This window comes from Myotis myotis, unplaced genomic scaffold (genome assembly GCF_014108235.1).
Source record: "Myotis myotis isolate mMyoMyo1 unplaced genomic scaffold, mMyoMyo1.p scaffold_m19_p_8, whole genome shotgun sequence".
Lineage (NCBI taxonomy): Eukaryota > Metazoa > Chordata > Mammalia > Chiroptera > Vespertilionidae > Myotis > Myotis myotis.
Genome location: NW_023416390.1, coordinates 83,740,213 through 83,762,960, shown reverse-complemented (window position 1 = coordinate 83,762,960; position 22,748 = coordinate 83,740,213).

Below are 22,748 nucleotides of genomic sequence, written 5' to 3'. Positions count from 1 at the left end.
ACATCCCTCAGGGGTCCTGGATTGGGAATTCATGCACTGGGCCTCTAGTGTAAGTAATAATGCTGCCTCACAATTGATAAGATTGCATGCAGGAGGAAATGCATGTGAACTCTAGAGGGTAAGGGGTTGGAAGTGGGGTACAGAAGGAGAAGTCATCTGTGTGGTGTGAAGGACCCTTGGCCTCCTTTTAGTCCTGTTGCCCACAAGTATTCAATGAGCATCTACAAATGGTGAACTAGTCAGACATGAGGTCTGCCCTCATGGAGCCTGCAGTTGAACAAGGACACAGACACAAAGAAAGGACTTGAATTTAATGGGTTCAGTGCTCCCAAGTGGGAGACGGTGTGTGAAATGGGAGTGACTTCTAATCCAGGCAGGCGAGTGAGGAGAGACTCAGTAGAGGGAGGTGACAACTCAGCTTTCAGAGGCAAGTAGAGTCCAGGTGGGGTGGGATGAGGCAGAGGGGTGGGAGTGGAAGGTTCTAGGGAGAATGGAGGCTGAGATCTGCCCTCCCTCAGAGAGTATAAGAGAAGTGACCAGAAGACAGAGTCATGGTAATGAGTTTGAACCATATCATAAGAGCCAATATAGAGTTTTAAGCAGTAGAGTGGCACTCATGAGCATTTTAGAAAGCAGAATGGGTTAGAGCAGAGCAGGATAAAGATGGGGAGACAAGTTATGAGAGAGTTGCCGGAAATTAACTAAGGGAAAGATTATAGGGGACCAGGGAAAACAGAGAGATGTCTAGAGAATATGACTCACAGCATCCATGAAAAATTGGCATATAGGTGAGGAAAGGAAGAAGTCAACAGTGATCAGTTTCCTTCCATAAATGCCCAAACCAGGAATTTAACCCACAACCTTTTGGTGTATGGGCTGAGACTCCAACCAACTGAGCCACCCAGCTTTTTTTTTTAATCATCCACAAATATGTCAAGATTGAGGCTCTTGGGAGATATCCAAGTGCGGTTGTGAAAGAACAGATGACTATGCGGCCCCAAGTCAGTAAGGTTCTGGGCCAGAGACAGAAATGTGGGAGTATATGAATGATAAATGGCTGTGCATGAGATTTCTCAGAGAGTAGGAGCAAAGAGGAAGAGAGGAGAGCTGGCAGAGAACCCTCCTTGAGAAAAGGAAGTCAATACAAGACACAAAGTCAGCTGGAGAGGCGAGAGGAAGCCACACAGAGAGTGCAGTGTTACAGAAAGCCTGGAAAGGAGAGGTGTCGCCACAGTGAGATAAGATTGGAGAAGGATTTATTGGGCAAGGCAAGGTGACCTGGGCAAGTTCCAGGGAATGCAGACTGCCAGTGGTGGAGAGGCGATAACTAGTGCAGGCAAAACTTACCGGGAATTTCCTATGACAGTAAAGATGGCAGGCAGGGAAGTACTTGGAAGGGGATGAGCATAGGGAGGATATTGGAGTAATGTTGTTTTTAAAGGTGGGAGAGTCTTGAGCATATCTCAAGAATCAAAAGAGAAATCCGATAGAAGGGAAAAGTTTAAAAAATATATAGAAGAGAGGAAGGAAGCAATGATAGAGGAGAATCTGAGGGAAATGATGGAGGCAGGATCTAGAAGGTATTTCACTGGAACAGGATTGAAGAAGATGCTGTATCTGTTAGAAACTCTCTTGGGCTCAAATAACAGTACATCTCTAAGATCACAATCCCCTAGGATTGTGACTTTAATTCAAATTTTAGAAGTACAAACAGACAAGAGTTTGTACTGTTAGAGGCAGAAAATGACACCAGGTATTAACCTCACTTCAGCAGCCTCAGTCCTTGAGTTCTGGCTAGGAGAGAATTCAGAGTCAAGACTCAAAGTATAAGAGAAAGTTTATTCAGAAAGTCACAGAGGTAGAAGAAATGAGCCATAGAAGAAATAGGCTCAGAAGGGCCCTTGGAGCTGGGGGGGGGGGGGGGGGGGGGAGAGAGAGAGAGAGAGAGAGAGAGAGAGAGAGAGAGAGAGAGAGACCTTGAGAGACAAATGAGGGAGGAAAGGTTCCATAGAGAAAGCTTTGCAGAGTCCTCCAACCTGAGGGCTTTTGCCTGGAGGCCTCAGGAGGATCTCAATAGAACATTCATCAGCTTTCCAGGTGTGTCTCCTCAGGGTCATGGTCTCCACTGATTGCTCAGCACCAGGGCAGAGGGTCATTAGTCATTGCAGCTGGTCCTGATGTCAGCCATGGTGTCACTCAGCCTGGTTTTACTGCTTTTCTGGTCCTGGAGGTGAAACACAGATGAGGCCTAGATGTCATCTCCAGGGGTTAATGCTTAAGGGAGTGGTCATGCAAGAGCTTGTAGCATTGCCCATTGCCAGGCACAGGATCTCCACCCTGGAACCCTCTGCATCTGGCCATTGTTCCTGCTCTGTTCATGCCTAGCCAACTGCCTACCACACTACCGTTAATTAAGCAGTGCAAGGTTGGCAGAGCTTAGAACAACCTTTGTGATTTGTTTCACTTTTGCCTCATGCTTACAAGATGGTTGCGGCAGCGAAGCCCTCTAGCAGACTTCTTGATACGTCACATCACCTAAAATCTGCACTTAAGAGCCCATCCCTAGACCAAAGCTAGGCCCACTTCTCTGAGATGAAGACATCTCCACTCAGCACCCAAGGAGAATCAGGACTCCACTGGCAAATAGGAGTGACCTAGGTTAGAAACAGTAGGGCCTGCCTCAGAGGTACAGATAAAGTAGGTTAGTGTGTTTCGGGGCAGAAAGCTGAATGAATTCTCATCAGGTGTATTGTGTGCTTTTTGTGTGTGCATTTTTGCTTTGTTGTGTGTGTTTTTTGGAAGTTTGTCATCTGCTAAGAGCAACAGGACAGAGCTATTGGGATGTGCGAAATAGCCACTGTGGAGAAGGGGAGAATGAACTCACTGAGAAAACATCTACAATTCCAAGGAGGTCCTCAGCAGGGGGAATGCTTGGGGAAGAAATCATAGGCCAAGGAAAGAGGAGAGGCACAGAAGACTGGCTAAGTGACAGCTCTGCCCCAAGGGCTCACCAGGGTTTCCCAAGCCTGGCATTCTAGGCCTATTCATTCTTTGTTGTGAGAAGCTGTCCTGTGCGTTATAAGATGTTTATCAGCACCCCTGGTCTTACCGGCTAGATGCCAGTAGCACACACTGTCCCCCCACCTCAGTGTCTGACAATCAGGAATGTCTCCAAACATTGCCCAATGTCCCCTAGAGGTAAGGGGGGATGGTCTTAATGGAGAACCACTATTTTATTTAATCCTATGGAGCCAGAATTGTGGTTCTTCTTTCAGGGATGAGATTAAATGCCAAAGGATACACAACTAAGAAGAGATGGAACCAACATTCAGACACTAAATGGAGACACTTCTCCCTTGGGCCCTGAGCTTCCAGCCTACAATGCACAAGTAGCAGCACCAGTAAATGTGAACTCCGTACCCTTGGTCCTGGCCTCAGGCTTCCCACTGGGCTCTTCACTCATAGAGTCACTTTGAGCAATGATCTTTTTTTCAGGAAAGAATTAGGAAACTCATAAAAATTAAATCTTTACAGGACCTCTGTATACTCTTTTCCAGGATGTCAATCATTTGGGTAAAAAAATGTGGCAACATTTTCCCAAGGATTGGAGGAAGGAAACCACCATCTAGAAAGGAAAATCTTTCAAACTGGAATGTGCTCTAGCCTGCCTCTTTAAATGAAAAAAAAAAACATTATATGCTTGGGAAACATTATATCTGCCAAAGCAATATGAGGGTCTCGCTGTAATAATGATAGCGTCAACTCCATGCAGCCTTTCATCCTCTGGACTCCAAGAGGGCCTTAAAGATGAAATTTTATACAAGTGCACACAGACACACACACTCTTGGAAAAATTCACACATATATCACTTTGTCTACCTCTCTAATGAAGGTGGAATGCAGTGGCAGATGTTTCCCAGCTGCCAGACCCTCACCCTCCAGCAGTTGAGGACAGGAAGCCAAGGACACTTGATCCAAGAGGGATTGCAGGGAGAGTGCAGGGAAGTAAAATCCAATCCTGCAAACTGGGATTCAGTAAATACATGAAGTACCCTCCACATCATTGCCTCGTTCCTTTCTCCAAGAAACTGGATGGAGAAAAATGGCAGGCATCCATCTACAGCAGAAAGGCCACACTCTCCCGGTGAAGATATTGGAACTAGAAAAGGTCCCTAACACTTGAGGCATACGTTCGGTACACACAGCCCGCAGCCGGACCAATACAGTCATGGTTATAGGTTTGATCTCAGGTCAGTTAGATATTACTCTGTTGAGTTGCCATTGGCTGCATTTCTATTGCACAGGTAGCTGACAGCCCCATTGCAGGATAAATCCTTTTGTAAAGAATGATGTACATGGTAGGGTAGAAGAGGAGGTGGGGTATCTTGTCTAGAAAGGCCAGGCAGTTTAATGTAAGGTGAAAAGAACTAATATCTATGAAGCATCTAGCTCAGGTCAGCCTCTGAGTGAAGAGCTTTGCCTATGTCATCTCATTTATCCTTAGAAGGTCTTCTTGTCTGAACTTTACTAATGAAGAAACAGATTTTGAAAAGGTTAAGAAATTTGAGGCTTATACCCCTAATAAGTCAGGATTCAAGTTCAGGTCTGGCAACCCCAAAGTGAATACACCTGTATTACCACCACCAGGGCTTAAAATATTGTTGGCACCCCAGAAATAGCCTTCTCTAGGGAACTAACTCCTCCTTCTATTACTATAGATTAATTTGCCTGTTGTTGTTTTTTAATTCTCACCCAAGGATATGTTTTTATTGATTTGGAGAGGGAGAGAGGAAGGTTGAGAGAGAGAGAAACATTGATTGGTTGCCTCCAGAGCATTCCTCAACCAGGGATGGAACCTGCAACCTTTTGGTGTATGGGACGATGCTCTACCCAACTGAGCTACCCATCCATGGCTAAGTTTTTGCTTATTTTTTGAACTATATATGAGTGGAACCATGTAGTATGCATTCTTTGATTCTGACTTCCTCTACTCAGAGATTCATCCATGTTTTTGTGCATACAATAATTTATTCCCATTGTTATATAGAATTCTACTGTGTGGATATGTTATTACTTATTTATCCATTCTACTCTTCATTGGCATTTAGTTTGTTCCAATGAGGAATATTATATATAAGCTAGGGGCCCAGTGCACAAATTTGTGCACCTTGAAAGGAACTGTGGGCTGTGGGGCTGCAGTAGGCACAGGGGCAGGTCTTGGTCCCCTGTCTGACGGCAGCCCCACTCCCGCCGCTGCTGCTCCCACATGCTGATGGCTCCAGCCCCACTCACACTGCTGATGACACAGAGTGATTGGCAGCAGGTGCAAGTGCGGCTGGCACCATCAGCTGGTACGAGTGGTGGTTGCTCCCCGATCACCCTTGAGGAGCAGGGGGAGGTGGAGAAGCCCTCAGGGGTGATCAGGGATGGCAGCCACTGCTCGCACCCACTGATGGTGCTGAGTGATTGGGACCGGCACCAGGCAGCGGGTGCGAGCACCGGGCAGGACCACAGTGCAGAGGAGCAAAGAATTTTCAGTAACTACCAGAGGCTCAAAGAATTTTTAGTAACCACCAGAGGCTCACCCCAATGACAGCGACCAGCACCCTGCCTTGGTCTGGCACCCCCACTCACCTGCTCCACCATCCCACTGTGGCCAATGCTCACCATGTTCCCAACACGCCCCTGGTGGCCAGTGCATGTCATAGCGACCAGTTGTTCAGTTGTTCCACCATTCGGTCTATTTGCATGTTACTATTTTATTAGCTAAGATAATGTTGCTACAAATATTCTCTTGACATTTCTTTTGATTCCCACATGTTTGCATATGTACACCTAGGAATAAAATTGCTGAATCACAGGATATTTATTTGTTCCCTTTTAGTAGATAATGTCAAATAGTTTCCCAAAGTGTTGTACAAATTAACACTCCCACCAACCGTATGAAAAAATCCCATTTGTCCCACATTCTCCAAAATTGGTATTTTGAGTTTCATGTTAAATTTTAACCATGTTGATGACTGTGCAGTTGTATCATGTAGTTATAATTTCCTTGAAAATATATTTATTGGCCATTTGGACCAGTCACTCTTCCATGAAGTAATTGTCTTATTTTTGTATATTAATTTGTAAGAGTTCTTTATATATCTGTACAAAAGTTCTTTGTTGGATGTATGTATTTCAAATATCTTTTCTCATGCTGTGGCTCTTTGAGGTTTTAGTTCTTAATTTTAATGATTTTAATAAAGTCCAATTTGTCAACCTTTTTGTTATGATTTCTTATCTGGCTTAAAAATATTGCCCAGCCAGCATGGCTCAGTGGTTGAGCATCGACCTATGAACCAGAAGGTTGAGGGTTCGATTCCCGGTCAGGGCACATGCCCATGTTGCAGGTTTGATCCCCAGTGTGAGACTTGCAGGAGGTAGCTGATCAATGATTCTCTCTCATCATTTATGTTTCTATCTCTCTCTCCCTCTCCCTTCCTCTCTGAAATCAATAAAAATATATTTTTTAAATATTTGCCACCCCAAATGATACAGATATTCTCCTATGGCGTCAGAAAACAAGTTCTGAATTGTTCTCTCTTTCTCTAATCTCTAGAAGAGTCTGTGGCTGCTTGATCTTATCGTGTCGTTAAGCAGCTAAAAGAACTCACGGGTGACACTCTCCGGGCACGGTGTTTTCTTTGTGAAAGGTTTTCATTTGCCTGGAGGAAACACAAGAGAAGGAGACAGACAATAGAAGCAGACCCACAAGTAATCCAGATATTAAAGTTATTTGTCACTTCCTGAACTGTGATCAATCTGTACCCGTTAGAACACATGGGAAATTCCCCACTTTATTATTAGTTTTCTAGTTGTCCCATTTCCTCACTCATTCTTTATTCTCCCTTTCTCACCTCCTTTTGGACTAACCGTATATTCTTATGATGCCATTCTCCCCCTATATTAGTATTAGGCTGTTAGTTATACAGTTTTTTTTATTATTCTTTCAGTGGTTATTGTAAAGCAGTGGTTCTCAAACTTAACACACAACAGAAACATCTGAAAGTCTTTTGAAAATGCAGGATTCTGGGGTTCAGCTCAGATTTTCTGCCTCATCATGTCTAGGGGAAGACCCAAGATATTATCCTATATAATAAAGAGCTAATATGCTAATTAGACTGAACAGCAGAACGACCGTCTGGACGACATTTCAGAAGACTGTCCAGGCAACCTTCCGATGGAGCCGGGGCTGCGAGGACCAAGCCCCTTGCATGAATTTTGTGCGTTGGGCCTCTAGTACTTGTACTAAGTTTCCAAGTGATGCTGATGCTGCCTTAGAGATTGCATTGCATATCCTTGATTTACTAGAGCCTACTATAGATTGATATTTTTACTCTTGCCCAGATAGTGCAACAACCTTAGATTTATTTAGTTCTCTACTCTTATTTCTATTTTTATGCTTTAATTTTCATGCATTGTAATTCTTTTTTCCCCCTTTATTGATTAAGGTATTACATATGTTTCTTTATCCTCCCATTGCCCCCTTCCACCCCCCTACTCATGCCCTCACACCCCTGGTGTCTGTGTCCATTGGTTAGGCTTATACATGCATTGTAATTCTATCTACTTTTAAACCCCAAGGACATGGTATTGTGGTTGTTGTTATATACAATAAACATTCATTTAATTTACACATACATTTATCTTTTGTACTGATTTTGATTTCTTCTTGCATTTCTGCATTATCATCTAAGGTAATTTTTCATTTGCCTAAAGAACTCCTTTTAGTACTCATTTAAGTGTGCTAGTTGAGAGCAAATTCTCTCAACTTTGATTGTTTATTAAGTCTTCACTTGATCTTAATTTTTAAAGAACATTTTTAGTGGGTATAAAATCCCAGAATGGGAGATCCCTCACTGCTCCCTCCTCCACCCCTCCCAACTGAAATGATAAATACACCATCTCACTGTCTTCTTGCTTCCAGCATTTCTGTTGAGAAGTCAACTATAAGTCTTATTGTTCCTTTCTTGGGGTTAAGGTGGCTGTTTAAAATGGTCTATTTTAAGATTTTTGTCTTTGTCTCTTTGTCTTTGACCTTAACCAGTTTGACTATGATGTGCCTAGGTATGGTTTTATTTGTATTTACTCTATGTGGTGTTCGTAGTGCTTATTACTTGTAACTGGATGACTTTCATCAGTTCTGGAAAGTTCTCAGAGAGTATCTTTCCAAATATTGCTTCTGTCCCATTCTCTCTTTTCTCTTTCTGAATTTACACATACAGATTGTTAGAACTTTTCACCATGTTGCATGTGTCTCTTCTGCTCTTTTATGTATTTTCCAACTTTTTCTTCTTTGTACTTTATTCTGCTATATTCAAACAGCTACACTTAAGTTTTCTAATGATTGTTCTTGATATTTCTATTGTGCTGTTAAGTCTTTCTTTTGAGTTATTTTTTTTTCTTTTGAGTTATTTATTTCAGTTATTGTAGTTTTAAGATCAAAAAATTATTTTTAATTCTTGTTTACAGATTCCACCTCTGTGGTGAAATTATCTTATTATCTACTTGTTGGCCCAGGATCTGGATCCATCCCGCTGGCTTTCACACTGGTTGCTGGGAGCCACCTGATGGCCACTTTTATATCATTCCTTCCTTGTAAAGCACCTAAGGAGGGGAAGCGGCCACAGTGCCTGAGGCCAAATTCCAGAAGTCCAGTGGCCCTGTTGGGATCGTGCCAGCAGCACTGGTCTATTGGTGCCTGGCCTGTTCTCCAGAGATTGGATCTGTAGGACTACTGAGGGAGTGAGTGGCTGCTGCAGGGCTGATAGGCCGCCAGGATGTGTGGTCCGCTGAGTGGCACCCCCCCTGTGGGAGCGCACTGACGACCAGGGGGCAGATCCTGCGTTGAGTGTCTGCCTCCTGGTGGTCAGTGTGCATCATAGCGACCAGTCGACCGGTCATTCGGTTGTTCGGTCATTTGGTTGCTTAGGCTTTTATATATATACTAGAGGCCCGGTGCACAAAAATTTGGTGCACTCAGGGGGGAAAGGGGGTCCCTCAGCCCGGCCTGTGCCCTCTCGCAGTCTGGGACCCCTCAGGGGATGACCAACTGCTGGCTTAGGCCTACTCCCCGGGGATTGGGCCTAAGATGGCAATCAGACATCCCTCTGGCAGCCCGGCAGCCCTCAGGGGATGTCCACTTGCCAGCGGGGAGCAGGCCTAAACTGCAGTAGGACATCCTTAGTGCTGCTGAGGAGGCAGGAGAGGCTCCCACCACCACCGCTGTACTGGCAGCCATCAGCCTGGCTTGTGGCTGAGCAGAGCTCCTCCCATGTGAGAGCGCCCTGACCACCAGAGGGCAGCTTCTGCATTGAGCATCTGCCCCCTGGTGGTCAGTGTATGTCATAGTGACCAGTCATTCCCAGTCCTTCTGCTGTTAGGGTCAGTTTCCATATTACCCATTTACTATATAGGATAGAGGCCTGGTGCATGAGTGGGGGCCAGCTGGTTTGCCCTGAAGGGTGTCCCAGATCAAGGTGGGGGTCTGGCTTGAGTACCTGGCCAGCCTGATGAGGGAATGATGGCTGTTTGCAGCTGGTCACACCCTCTTCAGGGTGGGGGTCCCCACTGGGGTGCCTGGCCAGTCTGGGTGAGGGGCTGAGGGCTGTTTTCAGGCTGGTGGGCTACTGAAGCTCCCAGCCTCTCCTTTTTTCTTTTTTTTTTTTTATTCTGGGGTTAATTTACCTTCTATAACTGTCACTGGAGCTGAGAGCAGGCTCCAGCTCTGATGCCGTTGCCAGCTGAGAGCAGGTACCTGGGTTTGTTTCGATTCTATAATTGAAACTCTGTTGCCATCACTGGCTGCTCTAAGCTCTGAGGCCGCGCTGGCTGAAAGCAGGTTTCTGGGGTTTGTTTAGGTTCTATAATTGCAACATCGTTTCATCCGGAGCTCAGAGCTGAGCTGCAGCAGGCAGGGAACGTTGACTTCCTCCATCACTGGAGTAAGCAAGCCTCATGTTCATGTACACTTCAGCTGCCTGGCTACCGGCTGCCATCTTGGCTGGCAGTTAATTTGCATATCTTGCTGATTAGCCAATGGGAAGGGTAGCAAAGTTATGGTTAATTACCATGTTTCTCTATTATTAGATAGGACTAGAGGCCTGGTGCACAAAAATTTGTGCACTCGGGGGTAGGAGGTCCCTTAGCCCGGCCTGTGCCCTCTCGCAGTCTGGGACCCCTCGAGGCTTACCACTTGCTAGCTTAGGCCTAGATTTTCATTATATTCTGGCTGGCCTGCTCTCCGGGGGATTGGGCCTAAGATGGCAATCAGACATCTCTCTGGTAGCTGGGCAGCCCTCGAGGGATGTCCACTTGCCAGAGGGGAGCAGACCTAAGCTACAGTCAGACATCCTTAGTGCTGCTGAGGAGGCAGTAGAGGCTCCCACCACCACTGCTGTACTGGCAGCTGGCAGCCTGGCTTGTGGCTGAGCAGAGCTCCCCCCTGTTGAAAGCGCACTGACCACCAGAGGGAAGCTCCTGCATTGAGCATCTGCCCCCTGGTGGTCAGTGTGTGTCATAGTGACCAGTCATTCCCAGTCTTTCTGCTGTTAGGATCAATTTGCATATTACACTTTTACTATATAGGATAGAGGCCTGGGGGCCAGCTGGTTTTCCCTGAAGGGTGTCCCAGATCAGGGTGGGGGTCTGGCTTGGGTGCCTGGCCAGTCTGGGTGAGGGGCTGAGGGCTGTTTTCAGGCTGGTGGGCGACTGAAGCTCCCAGCCTCTTTCTTTTTCTTTTTCTTATTCTGGGATTTATTTACCTTCAATAGTTGTCACTGGAGCTGAGAGCCGACTCCAGCTCTGAGGCCCAGCTCCAGCTCTGAGGCCGTGGCTGGCTGAAACCAGGTATCTGTGGTTTGTTTGGCTTCTATAATTGAAACATTGTTGCTGTCCTGCTCACTCCAGCTCTGAGGCTGCAGCTGGCTGAAAGCAGATATCTGGGTTTGTTTAGCTTCTATAATTGAAACATTGTTGCTTCCAGAGCTCAGAGCTGGGCCGAGGCAGGCGGGGAACCTTGGCTTCCTCCATCACTGGAGCAAGCAAGCCTCATGTTCACTTCAGCTGCGTGGCTGCCGGCCGCCATCTTTGTTGGCAGTTAATTTGCATATCCTGCTGATTAGCCAATGGGAAGTGTAGTGGAGGTATGGTTAATTACCATGTTTGTCTATTATTAGATAGGATAGATTAATCACAGTTATAAATTATGTCAAATAACTTTAATATTTGGATTAACTATGCATCTGCTTGTACTATCTGTTTTCTTCCTCCATAGAGATTTTCATTATATTCTGGCTGGCAGTTAAAGTAGAAAAAGTCACCTTATCTAAGTAATAATTGAAATAATTCAAGACTTGATTATGGTTTTCATAAAAGCTAATATATTTTAGGTTTTCCCTTAATCTCAGAGTGTAGCTTTCATGTCTCAATTGAAAGCCTCAGTGTTTCTGAGGACTTCTTTACAGTGTCCTGAAATCCAATAATTATCCCATCAGTGCTGTGAGACTACAGAAAGTTCTATATTACTTTATAGTCTCATTATGTTGGTCCATGCAACTTAGATATTGGCAAATTTCTTAAGGTAAAAGCAGAACAGAATATTGGGGTCATTTCTCTATGGTTCTTTCTTTTCTGGAATCTTGGTTTTACAAGTCCCAGCTGCCTTAGTAGCCCTAAACTCCAATTTTTGTCTTACTAGCCTCAAAAAAGCTTCCAAAAGCTCTGATTCATTGCTTGCTTCTCAGCCCCTAAGTCCCATATAAGTTGTTACTTATAATTCAGCAAACATTTGAAGAATAAAAGCATCATTGGCACAAAATATTCAAAGTAATGAAAAGCAAGGATCTAAAACCAAGACTACTCTACTCAGCAAAGCTATCATTTAGGATTGAAGGAAAGATAAAGAGCTTCCCAGACAAGAAAAAGCTAAAGGAGTTTATCATCACCAAACCAGTATTACAAGAAATGTAAAAGATACTTCTTTAAGCAAAGAAAAAATAAATAATATAAATATGAATAATAAAATAACAATAACTATCTATCTATAATAATAAAGCATAATATGCAAATTGACCGAATGGCCAAACAGCAGAACAACCGTCCAGACAATCACACTATGACACACACTGACGCCAAGCCAGCCAAGGCAGATGCGATGAGATAGGTTGGGGGACCCGCCATCACCCCATGATCACCCTGCAGAGAGAGTCCAGGCCACCAGCCAAGGGGTGATCGATGGGGCGTGGAAGCTCCACAATCATCCCAAAGAGGGAGGCCCAGGCCACCCTCTGTGGGGCAATCAATCGAGGGGCTCCTCGGAACCGGGGAACCGGGTGGGGGGGGGCGGTGGCGGCAGATGCAGGCAGCACCAGGCCAAGGCAGGTGCGGGTGGCAGGCAGGGGTGCAAGGCAGGCGGGGTCGTGAGGGCCCTGGCAGCCAGGGCTGCAAAGGCCTACCTTTGCACAAATTTCATGCATCAGTCCTCTAATCTATACTAATAAAAGGGTAATATGTTAATTAGATGGGATAGACTGGACGTCTTCCAGACATCCTTCCGGACATCCTTCTGGACATCCTTCTGGACAAAGCCACAGTGGCTGCAAGGGCCAAGGAGGGCCAGCAGTTGCAGCAGCCAGCAGTGGCAACAGCAGCAGTGTGATGGGGGCAGCACCTTCCCTGATCAGTCCAGTTGCCTCCTGCAGATGGAGGCCAGTCTGCGGGTTAGGCCCACTCCCCGTCTCAGTGACTGGGCCTCTAGTCTATATAATAAAGAGCCAGGGTCATAACAAACATTACAACCGAAGGCTTGACCAGACTGGAAGTGGCAATCCAGCAATGATTGGGGCCACTGCGGGTGCCTGACCCATTACTGACTGCCTAAGGGGCTGCAGATTAGGCCCAGAGAGAGGCCTGCAGAGAGAGAGGCAGGGTCTGATCCGTAGCCTCTGTGGCAGCCGTTAATCAGAACTCTTTCTCCCAGCCTGGAAAACAGCCATGCCTCCATTTCTCTTCAGGCCTCCCCCGGGGCTGCTGATCAGCTCCACCTTTCTGATCAGGCCCCATTGATAGGCCCAGAGACGCTGACTGGCATAGAAACTGACCAATCAGAACAAAATCTAGGTGAATGTAAGGAGCCAATGGCTGCCTAGGAGGTGGAGCTTTTGACGCTGACTGGCATAGAAACCGACCAATCAGAACCAAATTGGCTATCAGAGGAGGGCAGTTGGGGGCGAGATCAGGCTGGCAGGGCAGGGCCATTGGGGGCAAGATAAGGTCGGCAAGGGAGGGCAGTTAGGGGTGATCAGGCAGGCAGAGAGGGGCAGTTGGGGGCGAAATCAGGCTGGCAGGGGAGGGCTATTGGGGGTGAGATAAGGTCGGCAAGGGAGGGCAGTTAGGGGTGATCAGGTAGGCAGAGGCAGTTGGGGGTGAGATCAGGCCGGCAGGGGAGGGCAGTTAGGGACAATCAGGCAGGCAGGCAGAGTCAGTTAGGGGTGATCAGGCAGGCAGGCAGAGGGGTTAGGCGCAATCAGGAAGGCAGGCAGGTGAATGGTTAGGAGCCAGCGGTCCTAGATTGTGAGAGGGGTGTCCGATCACCGGTTTAGGCCCTGTGGGATCAGGCCTAAACCAGCGGTCAGACATCCCCAAAGGGGTCCCCGATTGGAGTGGGTGCAGGCTGGGATGAGGGAAACCCCCCCCCATGCATGAATTTCGTGCACTGGGCCTCTAGTATATATATAAAAGCCTAAACAACCAAACAACCATAGCTATGATGTGCACTGACCGCCAGGGGGCAGACTCTCAACACACAAGCATGGAAACATGGAACAGACTGATGAATCTCAGAGGGAAGGGGGAGGAGGGAAGGTGGGAAGAGATTAACCAAAGATCGCATATGCATAGTAGAGGCCCAGTGCACGGATTCATGCACCGGTGTGGTCCCTCGGCCTGGCCTTCGGGGATAGGGCGGAAACCATGTCTGAGATCCCCTGAGGGGTCCCGAATATTGAGAGGGCACAGGCCAGGCTGAGGGACCCCAGATTCATGCATCGGGCCTCTAGTATTGTAATAACTACATATGATGCCTGGTGGGTACTGGACTTATTGGGGGATCACTTCATAAATTAAAGGCATGTCTTACTATTATACTATATACCTAAAACTAATATAATATTGAATGTCAACTGTAATTTAAAAATAAGTTTTAAAATTTTAAATATATATACATATTTAAAAGAAATAAATGCATCAGAAAATATTGAGTTCAAATTTTCCCTAGAATCTTGGACCTATAAGGCCTGGCTACTTGGCTTATTCTCCAATGCCTTCAGGATCTTTTTTTTTTTCTTTGATAGAGCTTTTACAGTTATCTTCACTGATGAGTATATTATCATACAAGCCATTCAATTATAGCCAGAGTGGAAGTTGGTTGGTTATTTTAAAGTCTATAGATGACTCTAATCTGTGATCATAGTTAATACCCACTGACCTGACTTATCATACTTTCTCATGCGTGTTCATGTAATTTCCTCTGCCAGGAACATCATATCACATCCTCTACCTGGCTAACCTTTGGACGTCTCCTTTCCTTACCAATGGACAGATGTGATGAGTGGCAGTTCTACATAAGCCTACAAAACATCATGACTATTCTATTTTATCACTTCTCCCACTTTGCTGTGCTTTTGCACTTTTCTTCTCCAGCAGATTGTGAGTTCCTTGTAAGTAGGGGCCATCTCATTTTTTTGTGGCATCTTGTAAATGATTGAATAAATGATTCTGAATATCATAGTGCTCTTCAGTCCTCACCGTTCTCAAACAACAGTTCTCTCTCCCCCTCCCGATTCCATGGAACAGCTTTTGGATCCATCCCAACACATCTGGCCTTTTGATCCTCTGAGGCTAATTCAACTCCTCACCTTCATTGTCATATGTGCATAGCATTATCTTTCTGCTAAGTATATAAATAAGTGTGTGCTTTTTGGTGTGTATTAATTCAATTAATCCATAACTATGTATGAAATGAGGTACTAACATATGCACCAGCTGTGATAGGAGGTGTGATAGGTCTCATTATTCAAAGCTTAGCTCAAAAGTCATTAGTTTTGGGAAATTTCTGTTTGGGTATGTCATTTTGGGGGACGACAATGCTCCTCTATCCAGAGTTCATGGCCTGGTTGGGAAAGCAAAAATGACCCCCTCCTTCCATTCAGAAGAGGATGGGAATGCTTCCTGCATTACCCTGACTATTTAGCTGACTGCTGAAATAGTGATACCCCACTGGAATTTTTAAGATATATCCTGGGAGAATGGTGGGGGCGATGATCAAAAGATGTTGACAGCCCAAAGAAAATATCTTCCCACCAGAGCAGCTGTTGCTTAGTTAATGTGTGTCCTGTCAGTGAGAAAACAGGAGCCTTCCCTAAACTGTCTTTTTTGTTTGATTGCTTGCCTCTTCCAGCACTGATTAGCTTGTTTTACAGGTGCACCGTTTGCAAGAGGGGTGTGTGTGTGTGTGTGTGTGTGTGTGTGTGTGTGTGTGTGTGTGTGTGAATGTGAGGAAGAGCATCTTTCTCATAGTTGTGACTCCCGCTAGGCTCCTTACTACATTTCCCCCAATGCCATTGCACTAGTGCTATGAACAACAATGAAATGGTTGTGGAAATATATATCCTGGGACCACTCCACAACAATCTCTCAGAAGTCAGCCTTAGATTCAGTAAAGATAGCCTGGAAGAGAGAGCTGCAAGATTTCAAAAGGAAGGATCTGAGCAAGTAGTATTCTTTCCAGGAAGCAAGGACACAATTTATTTACTTTTGTATTTCTCGTGGTGCCCATTGCAATGATTTCCACCAAAAAAAAATTTTTTTTAAATTGGGAAACAAATCCAGACAGTGATAGAGATCAAGATGGATTGTCATCTGTCCAAGGGAGTTTGACCCTGGCCAGAAGTAGTAGGATGGAGAATATGAGCTCCTAGATTCCTTTTGTCCCTGAGAATGACAACGAGTAACCCAAATTCCCTGTCACACTTCACCTATTTTTCTCCCTCTTAATTCTCTGTATTCCCTTTTTTTTTTTTTGTAGATTGACACCAACAATCATACTTCAGACTGATTTTTTACCAGTGATTGCAAGTATAAGACACCTTTTAAATGACAAAAACATTCTCCTTATTCTTGTATGTTAGAAGCTGTACTTTCAGAATCCACTGGTTGAGAAAATACATGACAAAATCAACTATGAATTAGGTACTATTTTTGAAAGATATTTAAATTAGTATAACATTTACACATCTATAAAATTAAGAATAAATGTTTGTGTGTATGGCATTATACATTAAGCACCTAGACAATATTTGATGGATTTTCAATATATCTGAAATAACTCCCACTATTTGTTTTCTAAACCTGCTCCCTCCACCCCCTGCTCACATTTTCTTCATCCTGTGACTCTCTTCCTGGAGGCTAAAATCCTCCTTGCCTTTGCACTGAGCCTGTCTCCCTCTTTTGTCAGGCCTGCCTTCCTGCTCCTTTTCAATAGCCATTGCTTAGCCATCCCTTCCTTTAAAATCAAATTGTTTCCTACATTCTTGTGGGAACCTCTCAGACTTCATTGGCCTCATGCAAACTTGGCCCTACTCCTGGCTATCAGAATCTCTCACTCACCTTGAGTTAACTAAACACAATAAAAGGTCTTCTTACACCGTGTTCCTTGTTTGATTTTGCTTTCCTCTTCTGTCTCTAATTGGTTTTGCTTTGTAAGTACCTTTTTTGAAAAGAATTTATTAATAAATATGTAAGAGCTTCATGAAGAACTCAGATCTAGACCTTGCAGCTTGGAGGAATCCATAATATTTGTTGGAAGGATGACATTGTAAAGTAGGTGCCATTTGTATTCTCAGGTGCGCCCTATTTACAAAATCTAACTAATCTATGCAAATTAATGAGAACATTTTGTTACCTACAAGAGAGACTGCCCTTGCCTTATTATCTAGGCCAACACCAGGCCAAGTCAGAAGAAAGAGCAAGATAACAAAAGCCTGAACTTTGCCATCCTATTATCTTTATTCCTACATTTTTTTATTTTGCTTCATGGATCCTACAGAATAAGCCTGGCCCCTCTTTCAAAAGACAGCCCTCCATAAATTAAATGGCAATTTTTCTGTTCCCCTCTTGTCTTCTCACCATAGGTTAAACTTTCCCAGTTCTTACTGTTCCTGGTATGACTGCTCACCTGGTCACTCCCCTGCAAACATACCTTCATTCATCCTCATCCTTCTTAAAGCATAATGCACAGAACAGAACATGCTACCAAGATGCAAAGAGGTGACACAGAGCATGAGGAGCCATTGCCTCCCCTATTCTGATCACTGTGGCCTAAATCCACACCTCAGCTCGGAGAAGCAGTGCTGATGTCCTGTCACGAGACTTGTCATTTATAATCACCTATTAGTTGGATGTCTTTGAAGAGAATTTCTAACTTCTCAAGCCCACAGATTTCCAACTAAAAAAGTGACAAACTTCATTTGTTACCAGGTAAATGAAAATGTAAAGTCACAGTTCAGTACACTGAACCCACCAGAAAAGTTAAAATGACAAAGAAACAATACCAAGTGATGAGGAAGACATGGGACAATAAGAATTTGCATACCTTGTGGGGAAGAGTAAATTGGTACAACCATTTTAGAAAACTGTTTGACAGCATGTACGATAGCTGGCCCAATAATTCCATTCCTAGGGAGAAACTCAAGAGAAGTGAGTGCACAGGTTCACCAAAAGACAAGTTCAAGGATGGTCAAAGAAACATTATTCATAATACCCCTAAATTGGAAACATCCCACATACCCTCCAACAATAGAATGAATATACTGCTATATCCACACTGTGGAACACTATAGACATGTATTCAGAATGAGTAAACTTGAAATACAAGCCATAGTCTGGATGGATCTTACAAACAATTGGTGAACAAAAGAAACCAGACACACAAGAGCATTAATATACGATTTTTTTTTACATATAGTTAAAACAGGTAAAACTGATCTCAGGTATTAGTAGTCAGAAAGTGGCTGCCTGCAGGGTAGGAATTGCTCTGGCCTTGATTTGGCTACTGGTTACATGAGTGTGCTCCAGTTGTGAAAATTTGAGTTGTTTGCTTATGATTACGTACTTTCCTATAAGTATGTTATACTTCAACAAAATGTACATAAAATGCAGCACAATAACAATAGCAATAAAACTAAGGCTGGTAAAACTTCTTTAAAAGTACCAACATGCCCTAACCGGTTTGGCTCAGTGGATAGAGCGTCGGCCTGCGGACTGAAAGGTCCCGGGTTCGATTCCGGTCAAAGGTATGTACCTTGGTTGCGGGCTTATCCCCAGTGGGAGATGTGGAGGAGGCAGCTGATCGATGTTTCTCTCTCATTGATGTTTCTAACTCTCTATCTCTCTCCCTTCCTCTCTGTAAAAAATCAATAAAATATATTTTAAAAAAAATTAAAAGTACCAACATTTGAGAAGGGGAATAACAGCTAGTGCACACTCACTCAATTTTTGCTATAAGAGCCTGGGCCCAAGACTAAGTCCAAAGAGACCATCTCTTTCCTAGGCTCCACCATCAGCCTGGTCAGTTTTTCACCTGCTCTGTGGGCTCAGACTTTCTCAGATTCACATTTGTTCTGCCTTTGAAGGGAGGACATTATATTGTGGAAAGCATAGTCACTACAACATATTAGGCACTTACTGTGTGTTAGACAAGCGATTTAGTTAGCATTACTAGAGGCCTGGTGCACGAATTCGTGCACTCTCTGGGTGGCCTGTGGGAATTGGGCTGAAACCCACAGTCCAACACTGCCTGCAGCTCCTACCTGCCGCTCCCACTCATTCCAGCTCCACTGCACCTGCTGCAGGCTTGCGCCCAATCAGTCCCAATTGGGAGAGGTTTGCGCTGCAGCAGCAGCGCTCACAGCTGTGAGCCCTGCATCTGGCGCCCTCCCGAGGGGAGTGGCCTGTGGGATCAGGCTGAAACTGGCTCTCTGACATCCCCTGAGGAGTCCCGAATTGGGAGAGGGCACAAGCCAGGCCGAGGGACCCCACTGGTGCACGATCGGGGCCAGGGAGAGATGTAGGAGGTTGACCAGCTGGGGAGGGACTGCCAGAGGGCTCCAGGGCATGTCCAGCCTGTCTCACTCAGTCCTGATTGGCTGGACCCCAGCAGCAAGCTAACCTACCAGTGCATCTGCCCCCTGGTGGTCAGTGCAAGTCATAGTGACTGGTTGAGTGGCCTTAGCATATCATTAGCATATGATGCTTTGATTGGTTGAACAATTGACGATCACCAGACAACTGGACACTTATCATATTAGGCTTTTATTATATAGAACTAGAGGCACGGTGCACAAAAATTTGTGCACTCAGGGGGGAGGGGGGTTCCTCAGCCCGGCCTGTGCCCTCTCCTAGTCTGGGACCCCTTGGGAGATAACGACCTGCTGGCTTAGGCCTGCTCCCGGGTGGCAGAGGGCAGGCCCAATCCCTAGGTGCAGCCCCTGGTTGGGCTCAGAGCAGGGCTGATTGGGGAGTTGGGGCGCCACCCCCTGTCATGCACAGAGCAGGGCGGATTGGGAGGTTGCGATGCCACGCTCAGTCACGCTCAGGGTAGGGCCGATTGGGGGGTTGGGGCACTGCTCCCTGTCACACTCAAGGCAGAGTCGATGGGGAGGTTGTGGCACCACCCCCTGTCACGCACAGAGCAGGGTCCATCAGGGGGTTGGGGAGCTCCCCCATGTCAAGCACAGAGCAGGGTCCATCAGGGGGTTGGGGCGCCTTCCCCTGTCATGAACAGAGCAGGGCCAATAGGGAGGTTGTGGCCCCGCCCCCTGTCACACACAGAGCTGCAGGGTGATCAGGGGGTTTGGGCACTGCCCCCTGTCACACTGATCCCGGTGCTGGGGGGCCTCTCAGCTCCGCTGATCCCAGTGCTGGGAGGCATATTACCCTTTTACTATATAGAATAGAGGCCTGGTGCACGGGTGGGGGCTTGCTGGTTTTCCCTGAAGGGTGTCCTGGATCAGGGTGGGGGGTCCCCACTGGGGTGCCTGGCCAGCCTGGATGAGGGGATGATGGCTGTTTGCAGCTGGTCACACACCCTTAAGGGTGGGGGTCCCCACTGGGGTGCCTGGCCAGTCTGGGTGAGGGGCTGAGTGCTGTTTTCAGGCTGGGACTGAAGCTCCCAACTGCTTCTTTTTTTCTTTTTTTTTCTTTTTTTATTCTGGGCCAGCTTTAGCTCTGAGGCTCCAGCTCTTAGGCCTCTGCTCCTGAAAGCAGGTATCTGGTTTGTTTCGGTTCTATATCGAAACTCTGTATCAACTCCAGCTCTGAGATCCCAGCGGCTGAAAGCTGGTTTCTGGGGTTTTGTTTAGCGTCTATATTTGTTACAATGTTTGAAACTGCAGGCTCAGAGGCCTCCCGCGGCCGTCGGGGAACGTTGGAGTCCTCTGTCACTGAAGCAAATAAGCCTCATGTTAGTTTCAAGCTGCCTGGCTGTTGGCCGCCATCTTGGCTGACAGTTAATTTGCATATCTCGCTGATTAGCCAATGGGAAGGGTAGTGGTCGTATGCCAATTACCATGTTTCTCTTTTATTAGATAGGATGTTATTGCACCCACCCAATACCTCTGTAAGATAGGTGCTTAACATCTACTTTACAGATGAGGAAAGTGAGAAAGATTAAGCTTTCCAAATAGCCACTGGATTAGGGCTGGGATTGACAGTACTTTCTATCACTAGCCTTTGAATTGGGTCATGACACAGTATTTGGGTTGTTATGTGGACCTCTCTCAATGGTTTGCTTTACCCCCACATATCTGCTGGCCCCTCAGCGTGCATGCTGCCTATCTGGTTAGTGATATCCTACCTGCTCTGACCTCTAGCAATGGCAAAACTCCAGAGTCCTGGCTGGATAATCAGAATGGCTGTGCTTCCCGACGATGTACTGGGTGTTCTGATCCTGATATCACCTGGTGGCCTCTGCTCATGGATCTGGCATTGTCAAAATCCACGATGCCAACCAAGGAACCAGATGAAAAGAGAAGGTCATGTCCTAAAAGAAGGTCTATGGATCTGACAGGAAGTACCAAGCTTAAATCTTCAAATCTCGGTGGGGTTTTCACCCTTCATGGCTGAGTCCAGAGAAGAAAGTGGACTGACAGCTGAAGACCACCCCTTGACAAAATATTTTGTTTTAATATAAAGCAAATTCTCAAGTGATCCTGCTTTTGGCTTTTAGCTGCATGGTATTTCAGAGATTTCTTGTTATTCTTAAAATCTGTTAGCAATCCCTGAATCTACAAACAGGCTTTGGGAGGGGGCGGGGGAATGAGAAAGACTGTTTCGGGAGCAATCCCTCTGTAAGAAAGCCAAAACTTAAATTGGATGCAGCTGAAAACATCTCAATCCTGCAAGATTGGTCCTGACACAGCCCTGCAGCAGAAGCATTCTGGGCGTTCAAGGAATTAGTCCAAAGGTTCGTCTTTCCTTATCGCCCACTTCTTTTTCTGAAAAGCCCTCTTCTGAAACATTGTGTTTCACACTAATGCAAAGCCTTTGGAGTTATCATCCTAAACTGATTCCAATGGGAGACATTCTGCTGGGGGCCATGAGTAAGCAGGCTCCCTGGAATCTAGGCTGACCCGGGCAGCGTGGGGCCTCAACACTCCAAAACCCAGCCCCAGCCAGGGAAAACTGAGTGACACAGTGAAACAAAAAATCATGCACATGAAGACTGGTCACGTTGTGAGTAATATAAATGTCTAATCACTGGGTTGTGCACCTGAAACTACTGTACCTCAACTCTAATTGAAAAATAAAAAATATTTAAAAAAAAACTGAACAGGCCCTGGCCAGCATTGCTTAGTGATTAGAGCATCGCCCTGCACACCAAATGGTTGCATGTTCAATTCCTGGTCAAGGGCATGTACCTGGGTTGAGGAGTCGATCCCAAGACCCACATTGATGTTTTTCTCTCTCTCCCTACCCCCTACCTCCACTCTCTCTCAAAAAAAATAAATAAATAAACAGAAAACACATATCTATCCTCCAATGAGGATTAACAAAACAAAAACAAAAAAAGAAAAAGAAAAAAACTGAATGGGACCTATTACACCATTGCTTTGTCCCCCAGGGAGCAGTCTTGGTTTCCTGCTTCACCTCTTTGGGTGATGATGGTCTAATACCAACCCCTCACCACTTCCTCTGTGAAATTGCTCCAAAAGTCAGCATTTTGCACACAGGGAGAACGTTGGCTGGGTCTTGATCCAGGTCAATGGAATGATCTATCCACACTCATTCTCAAGAACCTTTGTTCTTGTCTTTGTTTGGGTGTCAGTTTTCCAGCTTTATAAACTGGCAGACAGCTCAAATAGATTCGAATGGAAAAGGAGAGAAGTGGGACTTCAGTGGATCAGGCAGGATATTTGCTCTTATTTCAAAGGTCTGGTCATACTAGTGGCCTGACAACCAAGTGGGCTACAGGACATCAGCAAACGAATGAACAGTGTCTGGAGACCCAGTCAAACTCAGACATTTCTACAGGGCAAAATGTTGGTTCACTTCTTCCATACACGGCCAAATTTAAATTTGCAAAGCCAGCCAGATCTAATCTGAACTCTCCTGTTTGTCCCAGCTATCTATAGTTATTGTCCTCCTCCACA